Source organism: Perognathus longimembris, chromosome 4 (genome assembly GCF_023159225.1).
Source record: "Perognathus longimembris pacificus isolate PPM17 chromosome 4, ASM2315922v1, whole genome shotgun sequence".
Lineage (NCBI taxonomy): Eukaryota > Metazoa > Chordata > Mammalia > Rodentia > Heteromyidae > Perognathus > Perognathus longimembris.
The window spans coordinates 6031477-6041801 of NC_063164.1; positions in this window are offsets into that span (position 1 = coordinate 6031477).

The following is a 10325-nucleotide window of genomic DNA, read 5'->3' on the forward strand; positions in this document are numbered from 1 at the left end:
CCCGTTTCCTTAAGGCCGAGGGGAGTTTTACTGTTTGTCAGTCACAGGCTTGAACTCCGGGCCTGGGCGCTGTCCCTGAGCTCTTGGGCTCAAGGGTAGCACTCTGCCACTTTGAGCCACAGCACCACTTCTGGTTTTCTGGTGGTTAATCTGAGATGAGTCTCACAAACTTTCCTGCCTGGACTGGCTTTGAACTGCCATCCTCACACCTCAGCCCCCTGAGTAGCTAGGATGACAGGCGTGATCCACTAGCAAGAGACTAAAGCAGAGTTATTTTAGGTCCATACAATCAGTGATCTACAGTTGTATAGTTGTTGTTTTTTTTTAGAATTTCACTTTTGTTCGTGAAACCCCTATCAAACCTGTTGGACAACACAGAACTCTTTCTGCCACAACTGTCACTGATGCTAACTGAAGGAAAGAGATCTGTCTTCTCACAGTGTTCCGCATTTCCATCTCTTCCCTGTCAAATCGATTACTTCAAGTACTAAATCTCCAGATCTACATTTTGAAACATGGCCATGACGTCGTCATTTTGTGCCACCCATTTTCTCAAGAGGCAAGACTGACTGGAAAAGGAGCCCCTGTAGTGGAAGGGAAGGGAAAGGAGAGGCAAGTAGCAATTTTCTAAAATAGAAAGTCAAGGAGAGGGCTGGGGATATGGCCTAGTGGTAAAGCCCGTGCCTCGTATACATGAAGCCCTGGGTTCGATTCCTCAGCACCAGAAAAAGCCAGAGGTGGTGCTGTGGCTCAAGTGGCAGAGTGTTAGCCTTGAGCACAAAGAAGCCAGGGACAGTGCTCAGGCCCTGAGTTCAAGCCCCAGGACTGGCAAAAAAAAAAAAAAAAAGAAAGAAAGTCAAGGAGAGCAACAACAAAATCATTATGCATATGAAGGAGACTATGGAATTTTACCCTGAATTATCACCCCCTGGAATGTTAACTGTTCTACTATAATCTATTTGGTTTTAGTACCTTTTCAGTGTCATGATTTGAACCCAAGACCTTGGGCATGCCAGACAAGCACTCTATCACGGAGCCACATCCCCAGCTCCCACAATTATTTTCAGTTAGGGTGCTTGGAGCCAGGTGGTTGCAGGAGGAGGCCTTACTCTAGTGTGTACTCTCATCTTCTCTGACCTATCCTGAGACGGGACCCACCAAAGACCTCAGCTGCCTTCTACTTGGAGCAGAATAAATGAGGAGAAAGAAATTGTATCATCTTAAACAAATTTATCAACAGAACCAGACTCAGAAGTTAAAACCAGAAAGTAAATCGCAGATAAACTCCCCTCCTACCCTAACTTCTTTTCAATGTTAAATGATAAGATCGGGAGACACAGGGAAGCTATCTAACTGTGTCTTACCCTTTGAAATAGTAAAAGTGTGAGGGGCTGGGGATCTAGCTCAGTGGAAGAGCACATGCCTAGCAAGTGCAAGGCCCTTGGTTTGGTCCTTAGCTCTGGAAAAAAAAAAAAGACAAAAGCAAAAAATCTGAGAGCCTCAAGCATGGGTAAAGAAAGACAGAAAGGGGGCTGGGAATGTGGCTTAGCAGCAGAGTGCTTGCCCACCATGCACGAAGTTCCATTCCTCAGCACCACATAAACAGGAAAAGCTGGGAGTGGCGCTGTGGCTCAAGATGTAGAGTGCTAGCCTTGAGCAAAAAGAAGCCAGGGACAGTGCTCAGGCCCTGAGTTCAAGCCCCAGGACTGGCAAACTAAATACATACATACAGATAGGAAAGAAGAGAAGAAGAGAGAGAGAACAATGTGGGCTAGCAATGGCTTATGCTTGTCATCCTAGCTACTCAGGTACCTGAGATCTGAGGATCTGAGTTCAAAGCCAGCCCAAGCAGGAAAATCTGTGAGACTTCATCTCCAGTTAACCACCAAAAAGGTGGAATTGGAGCTGTGGCTCAAGTGGTAGAGCACCAGCCTTGAGTAAAAAAGCTAAGGGACAGCCCCTAGGCCCTAAGAAATAAGTAGGGAAAGAAAGAAAGAAAGAAAGAAAGAAAGAAAGAAAGAAAGAAAGAAAGAAAGAAAGAAAGAAAGAAAGAAAGAAAGAAAGAAAGAGAGAGAGAGAGAGAGAAAGAGAGAGAGAGAGAGAAAGAAAGAAAGAAAGAAAGAGAGAGAGAGAGAAAGAAAGGAGGGAGGGAGGAAGGGAGGGAGGGAAGGAGGGAGGGAGGGAAGGAAAGAAGGAAGGAAGGAAGGAAGGAAGGAAGGAAGGAAGGAAGGAAGGGAGGGAGGGAGGAAGGAAGGAAGGAAGGAAAGAGTAAGGTTTTCCAGGAAGGAAACCGCCACATGCTTCAGGCAGAAAGGAGTTTATTTTGGGGAGAGCAAACTGCTAGCCTGCATGCACAAGATAGAGGTGTGGGGAGCCAGAGGGGAAGGAAGAAGAGAAAAAGAAAGAGAGCAAGCGAGAAAAGGAAAGAGCACAGGGATTGTGTTGAGCCGGATTATATAGGAAAAGGTGGGGGATCTGGCCAGGTGGACTGGATGTGACCTCAGAGAAGCAGGAGGTAACTGCCTCCACGTGTGCCTGTTACCTAGGCAACTCAGGTACTGGGCACAGACTTAAACAGATGGGGGCATCTGTATGGAGTCCTCCCTGGGGTGGACCAGAAAGAAAGAAAGAGAGAGAGAGAGAGAGAGAGAGAGAGAGAGAGAGAGAGAGAGAGAGAGAGAGAGAGAGAGAGAGAGAGAGAAAAGAAAGGAAAAAGAAAGGAAAAAGAAAAAAGAGAGGGAGGGCAGGAGGGAAGGAGGGAGGGAGGGAGGATAAGGAAATGATTCTGTCTTCTTTCTCCCTACTTTTACCTCAGGTATGCTAAAATAAACCCTTCCACCCTGCAAGGCTGTCCTTTCTTTTTTTTTTTATTATCAGACTGAATTACAGGGAGGTTACAGTTTCATACCTTAGGCATTGGATACATTTCTTGTACTGTTTGTTACCTCGTCCCTCGTTCCCCCTCCCCCCTCCCCCTTTCCCTTCCCCTCCCCCATGAGTTGTTCAGTTCATTTACACCAAACAGTTTTGCAAGTATTGCTTTTGTAGTTGTTTGTCTTTTTTTACTCTGTGTCTCTCGAATTTGGTATTCCCTTTCAATTTCCTAGTTCTAATACCAGTATACATGGTTTCCAATATACTCAGATAAGATACAGAGATAGTGTAGGCGCAACCACAGGAAGCGGATACAAGAAGATCATCAGTAATAGAAGCTACAGTTACACATAGCACGTTGAAAGTAGTTACAACTGTGATATAACAATCGTTTCCATAACATGGAGTTCATTTCACTTAGCATCATCGTATGTGTTCATAAGGGTATAGCTATTGGGCTCTTGTGATCCTCTGCTGTGACTTGCCTAAACCTGTGCTAATTATTCCCTATAAGGGAGACCATAGAGTCCATGTTTCTTTGGGTCTGGCTCACTTCACTTAGTATAAGTTTTTCCAAGTCCTTCCATTTCCTTACGAATGGGGCAATGTCATTCTTTCTGATAGAGGCATAAAATTCCATTGTGTATATATACCACATTTTCCTGATCCATTCGTCTACTGAGGGGCATCTGGGTTGGTTCCAGATTCTAGCAATTACAAATTGTGCTGCGGTGAACATTGTTGTGCTGGTGGTTTTAGTGTGGGAGAAGATCTTTACCGGCCATTCAACGGACAAAGGCCTCATATCTAAAATATATGAAGAACTAAAAAAACTACCTTCATCCAAAACAAAACTGCAAAGAACCAATATCCCCCTCATCAAGTGGGCTAAAGACTTAAAAAGAGACTTCTCTGATGAGGAAATGAGGATGGCCGAGAGACATATGAAAAAGTGCTCTACATCACTGGCCATTAAAGAAATGCAAATCAAAACAACATTGAGATTCCATCTCACCCCAGTAAGAATGTCCTATATCAAGAAAACTAACAATAACAATTGTTGGAAGGGATGTGGCCAAAAGGGAACCCTACTTCATTGTTGGTGGGAATGTAAACTGGTTCAGCCACTCTGGCAAGCAGTATGGAGATTCCTCAGAAGGCTAAACATAGAACTCCCCTGTGACCCAGCAGCCCCACTTTTGGGCATCTATCCAAAAGGCTGTCCTTTCTGTGAGGTGCTTTTCATGGTGGATCTCACTGGCCTGAGATTTTGCTTGGAGGCTGAGACCTCTTTGATGGGTCGAGTAACCCAGCCTGGAATGACCTGTCTTCTCCCCAGTCACAGAAAAGAAGACTAAAGAGTGAATCACATCTGGGTGAACTTTGTTACAAATCACTGTCTCCTCTTGAACTCATCCCACTAGCAGACTCATCTCCTAGCTAATTTTTGTCTCCTGAGTCCATTCATCTTCCCTGAAATATTTTTTATATTATTATTTTATTATTATAAAGGTGATGTACAGAGGGGGTGACTGTTTCAAACGCCAGGTAAGGAGTACGTTTCTTTCTGGACAGTGTCACCCCTCCCGTCCCTGCCCACAACTTCTCTAGCTCACTTTCAACACGGTGTCGAGGGAGTACCACTGCTGCGCTGAAGTCATTCCTTACCCCTCAAATCTCTCCACACCTCCCCATCTCCCTCCATGCAGTGGAGCAAAGCACTCACTACCCCGGTGTTCTTCCCGTCACTACGCCTGTGGTCCTTGTCTGTCCATATTAATGGTCTCAGAGAGACGGAGTAGATAGAAGAACTTCGAAGGCCCTCCTGCCTGGTGTGTCCCATCTCTGTTCTGCAGGAAGGAGAAGAAGGCAAAGGGGTGCGTCAGCCTCACTGGGGTAGGAGGTAGAGCCGGGCCTCCACCCAGTTCTCTGTGTGGATCTTGTGAGGTTCAGGTTCTCTGGAGAGCATAAACTGTTTCCTTGAAAGCAGAGTTATTGCTTTATACCAGCTACTTTCATATCTCGTGACAAGTGACTTCCATAGCTAATGGATAAGTTGAGAAAACTTTTACTTTTTCTTTTCTTTTTGTGCTGTAGTGGGGAGGTCAGATCTGGCCAGCACCATCATTGGCCACATGGCCAGTTGCACTATCTGGCATCTTGTCTTGATGATGTGCCTGAATTCCTAGAGGAAGGGAAGTCCCATCCCCAGGTGATGGGTATTCCTGAATCCCTAGAGACAGGGATGGGCACATGGCCTATAAGTTACTGAACCTGTCAGTCAAGTGCTTGGGTCTGGGAGCTTCCCTATTTAGGGACAGACCAGCCCAGGCACCATTACGCCTTGCCACCTGTCTCCATGCTCGCATCCTGTGTCCTGTCTCCTGGCTCGTCTCCAGTCACCATGGCGTCCCAAGTCAGCTCTCCATTGGAGCTGAATTGGTTTGTTGGTATTGTTTTTGTTCTTGCTTTCCTCTCTGGCCTGTTTCCTAACAGTGTTAAGCGCATTTGCGGGCTGCAGGCCTTTGTACCAACTGGCTGCTTGCAGACTGCTAATGCTCTAATGAAGACTCCGAGACTCGATCCTTCAAAATGTGGCTTCTCTGATAATTTACCATATAACAGTGCCAGTCCTGGGGCTTAAACTCAAGGCCTGGGAGCTGTCCCTGTACTTTTCTGCTGAAGGCTGGTGCTCTACAACTTGAGCCACAACAACACTTAATGGCTTTTTGCTGGTTAACTGGAGATAAGCATCTCCTGGAGTTTTCTGCCTGGGCTGGCTTTGAACCTCAATCCTCAGGTCTCAGCCACCTTGAGTAGCTAGGCTTACAGGTATAAGCCACCAGCACCCAGCTTATTGTATTTTTATTTTGTGTGTATGTGTGTGCACGCAAGACAGTACTAGGGATTGAACTCGGGGCCTGGCTGCTGACCTTTAGCTCTTTTACTCAAGGCTGGAGTTCTACCACTTGAGCCGTCTCTCAAGTGTTACCCCAGCTTGCGGGGGGGGGGGGGGAGGTGTGCAGCACAGTGGCTGGGTGGAGTGTCACTCACGTCACCTCTAACCACATAGGAACACACAGCAGGAGAACGTAAGCCAAGGGCATAAAGCAAAACCTTACCATGAAAATAACCAAGGAAGGGGGCTGGGAATGTAGCTTAGCAGTAGAGTGCTAGCCTAGCATGCATGAAGCCCTGGTTCCATTCCTCAGCACCACATATATAGAAAAAGCCAGAAGTGGGGCTGTGGCTCAAGTGATAGAGTGCGAGCCTTGAGCAAAAAGAAGCCAGGGACAGTGCTCAGGCCCTGAGTTCAAGGCCCAGGACTGGAGAAAGAAAGAGAGAGAGAGAGAGAGAGAGAGAGAGAGAGAGAGAGAGAGAGAGAGAGAGAGAGAGGAAAGGAAGGAAGAGAAAGAAGGAAAGGGAAAGGGGGCTGGAGGCATAGCTCAGGTGGTAGAGAGCCTGCCTACAAGAGGCAACTTAAAAGCTTCTTTAGCAGGGCCTGTGAATTAACTACGGGCAGGATAAAAGCTGAGTGTACACACACACACACACACACACACACACGAACTGCACTGTGCTCTTTGATCTGAGCCTTCTGGCTTGTAGTCACTTTGCGATCATTTCCTGTTAGAGAAGGATTAGCCACTGCTGAGCATTTGTGACAAACTCTCCAGGGACACACAAGCAATGTCTTCTGGGCACATGGGAACAGGAAGAGCAGCCAGAAGCATGGGCCACCCTCCAGGTGACAGGGAGCAGCTGCAGGCTCCCCTCGGGGACAACGGCTGAGTAATACCTTCTCCCGAACCTAGTGGTGAGCCAGGCCACCTCAGTGCCTGAGAGCAGGCCCCACGCTGGGTGCTCAATCTCTCTTCCTGCCCCAGCACTCCCTAAGGCAGAGGCCTGTGGCGGGAAGACAGCGCAGAAGAGCTGTCACCCCGTGGCTGCTGGGTGGCGGGTCTCCTCTCAGTCTTCATGGGTGGGTCTTTAGCATGTAGGGCACCGGCTGGGCACCAGGCTGGACGGGACACAGGAAACCCCTCAAGTTTGGGCCTGGGGTCTAAAAAGCCTTGTTTCACATCTCCCAAATGCACTGAGCCTGAGTTCAAGCCCTAGGAAACAGGTTCCAGGTAAATAAGCTGCTTTTTGTACCAGTTTTGTGGCTTGAACTCAGGGCCTTGGTGCTGTCCCTTAGCTTTTTTGTCCAAAGCTAGCTCTCTACCACCTGAGCCACAGCTCCACTTCTGGCTTTGTGTGGTTAAATTGAAGCCGAGAGTCTTCGTGGACTCTCCTGGCTGGGCTGGCTGCAACCCTGCATCTTCAGACCTCCCAAGTAGCTAGGATTAGAGGCGTAAGTCACCAGCACCCAGCAGATTTTCACTTTCTAAAAGTAATTTTTTCACTGGCCCAAACGAGAAAGTAAGTTGAGGATGGGGAAGGGGGTTATCGGGGTGATGCTTACACTCTGGCCTCAACCCCCAAAGAAAATCCCTGCCCTCTAGACCTCCGGCATGCCATGTTAGCACGCCTGCCCAGGCCTGGGCTGTGGGGCCTCGCGCCACTCTGCAGGGGGCAGGAGAGAGCAGAGGGGGGCTCGGGTGGGGTGCAGGGCTGGCTGGCTGTCAGTGTTCTCTGCCTCCCCGGTTTGTACCCCAGAGCCACTCATCTTATAGGAGCCATAAAAAGAAAGCGGAGTGCTAGACAATAACTTTCAGGGTGTTGTTTAGTGACTCCAGGGAGGGAGGTTTTTGATGACAGTATGAAAGTTGTAAGTAGGATATTATCTCCTTACATAAATTATGACAGAGGATAGGTTAATTTTTTTCCCTAGGGTTACATATGGCTGAGGAAAAAGGGTGTTTGCATTTTTATGATGTCATACAAAGTCGGGACTTTGAATTAGGACCTCATAAATGAAATTTAACCCTTTTCTTCTTGGAGGAAAACCAAATGGGTAGACAGCTGCTCCAAGCTGCCCGGCTGGGTTGTGACACCTGGGAAAGCTTACCCACCCAAGTGTCAGGAGGCCCGAGATTGGCTCCCGCACACAGACTGCTGAGCCATCGCCCTCCTGCCCGTACCCAGGCCTGGGCCATCACCCTCCCCGCTCCCCAGGCCGGGCCAGCAGCCAGGAGTCCTCCCGGAGGCCCGCCCAGCAGGGAGGAGTGCTCCAGACCCACCCAGCAGCTAGGAGTGCTCCCGGAGGCCCGCCCAGCAGCGAAGAGTGCACCAGACCCACCCAGCAGCCAGGAGTGCTCCCCGAGGCCCAGCCAGCAGCGAGGAGTGTGTCCAGGCCATACTCACTGACTTCTCTGGATCACACCGGAAACCCTGCCAGAACATCACATGCATTATCATTGTGACTCCACAATGACGGAGAGGACGGGGGAGATAGGAGGGGCACAGGAGAGCTGAACCCATCAGAGAATCCAAGAATGGCCCCCAAGGCCGCGGAGAATCTTTGAGGAGTTCGTGCTTGGAAGCGTGTATCTCACAGAAGGTTAAGTCTAGTCAGGTGCCAGTGGCTCACACCTATAATCCTAGCTACCCAGGAGGCTGAGATCTAAGGATCATGGTTCAAAGCCAGCCTAGGAAGGAAAGTCCGAGAGACTCTTATCTCCAACTAACCACAAAAAGCCAGAAGTGAAGCTGTGGCTCAAGTGATACAGTACTAGTCTTGAGCAAAACGTGCTCAGGGACAGCTCCCAGGCCCTGAGTTCAAGCCCCAGGACAGACACAAAAAGAGGGGGAAGGGGTATAGGAAATGTAGCTCAGTGGTAGAACACTTGCCTAGCACAAACGCTGAGTTCCATCTCCAACACAGCAGAAATGAAAAGGATAAAAGAAATTGCAAGAATCAGAGTTAGAAAAGCTTAGAAATGAAATGACAAAACTTGACAGATTTAGAGATATAAAATAAAAATTTAAATCTAAAAGAAATGGTAGATCTAGCCCATACACATATAAGTAAATATGTTGGGTGATATGCAAGTATATACAATGTATTCATTGAAATATGGTAGATTTAAGGGAAAACTCAAATAGTGTATCCTTATAAAGGTAAATTCAAAGTTCAACAAAATAAACACCAGGAAGCAGTACTCAAAATGGGTGGGGTGGGGTCAATGGGGAAGGGGTAGATGAATGAGAGAGGAAGGGGGAAATGGAGTCAAGAATCCCATGTATATGCTACAAAATTAAGAAAAGTGAGGGAAGAGATAGGGAGGGAGGGATGAGAATGTTGAAAAGGGTGACATTGATCAAGATATATTATGTTCATAAACTGCTTTGCTAAGGGGCAACTCCTTTGTAAAACTACTGTGTAGGTGCCAGTCCTGGGGCTTGAACTCAGGGCCTATGCACTGTCTTTGAGCTTCTTTGGCTCAAGGCTAGCAATCTACCACTTGCCCAACAGCTCCACTTCTGGATCTTTTGCTGGTTAAATTGGAGATTAGAGTCTCACAGACTTTCCTGCCCAGGCTGGCTTTGAACTGTGTTATCAGCTTCCTGAGGTGCTGGGATTACAGGCAGGAGCCATTGAATCCTCATCTTAAAGGGAAAATATTTTAAAAGAAATTAAAGCTTTGGAATAGTAGTACATGCCTCTCATCCCAGCACTTGTTCAGGAGGCTGAGGCCAAATGATGATGGGAAGGAAAAAGTAAGAAATTCAGTGGGGGTGGAAGACATGTATTGTAAGTAGGCAAAGGAAGCCCAATACAATAGAAGTTTCTGAAAATCAAAGCAAGAAAACAGAACAGGACTATAAACTATAACTGAAAGAAACTTCCCTGAAATTCAGAGAGGAGAACAAAGGAAGGGAGGGAAAGGTAGAAGACAGAAGGGGAAGAAAAATGATACATTACTCAGGATCCATTCAGGAAAGAGAAACCACAAAGTACTCTGGGAAGGGAAGGTTATAAGAATTGCTCATGCTAACCGGACTGGAGGGGAGGGGAGGGGGGAGGAGGGGGAAGAACAGAGGAAGGGAGGAGCTGACAGATAAATGGAGAAGCCTCTCCATCTACAGCCAGGGGCCAAGATCAAGACTGTGAGGAGAACGCCACTGCCACCCAGGGGTGGTGATGTCTGCTGGGGGGGGGGGGGGGGGAACAGACGCTGTACAGCTTCCTCCACAAGGGTCCTACAGCGCCCTCTGCTGAGCACGGGGCCCATTAGGAATCGATGCACAGATTCCTGAGAAGGCAGATGGGGAATGAACGCCATTGAGACATAGTTTAGTACACTCACTGGGTGTACGGGGGAGAGGGGAAGTGCGTGACGTAGCAAGAGGAAAAGGAGTGATTCACAAATCAGACTTTTCAAGAATACTGCTGTGGAGGGGGAAATGAGGGAGGAGGTAACAAACTGTACAAGACATGTACCCACTGCCTTACGTATGAAACTGTAACCCCTCTGTAATAAATAATTATTCAGAAAAAAAAGAAT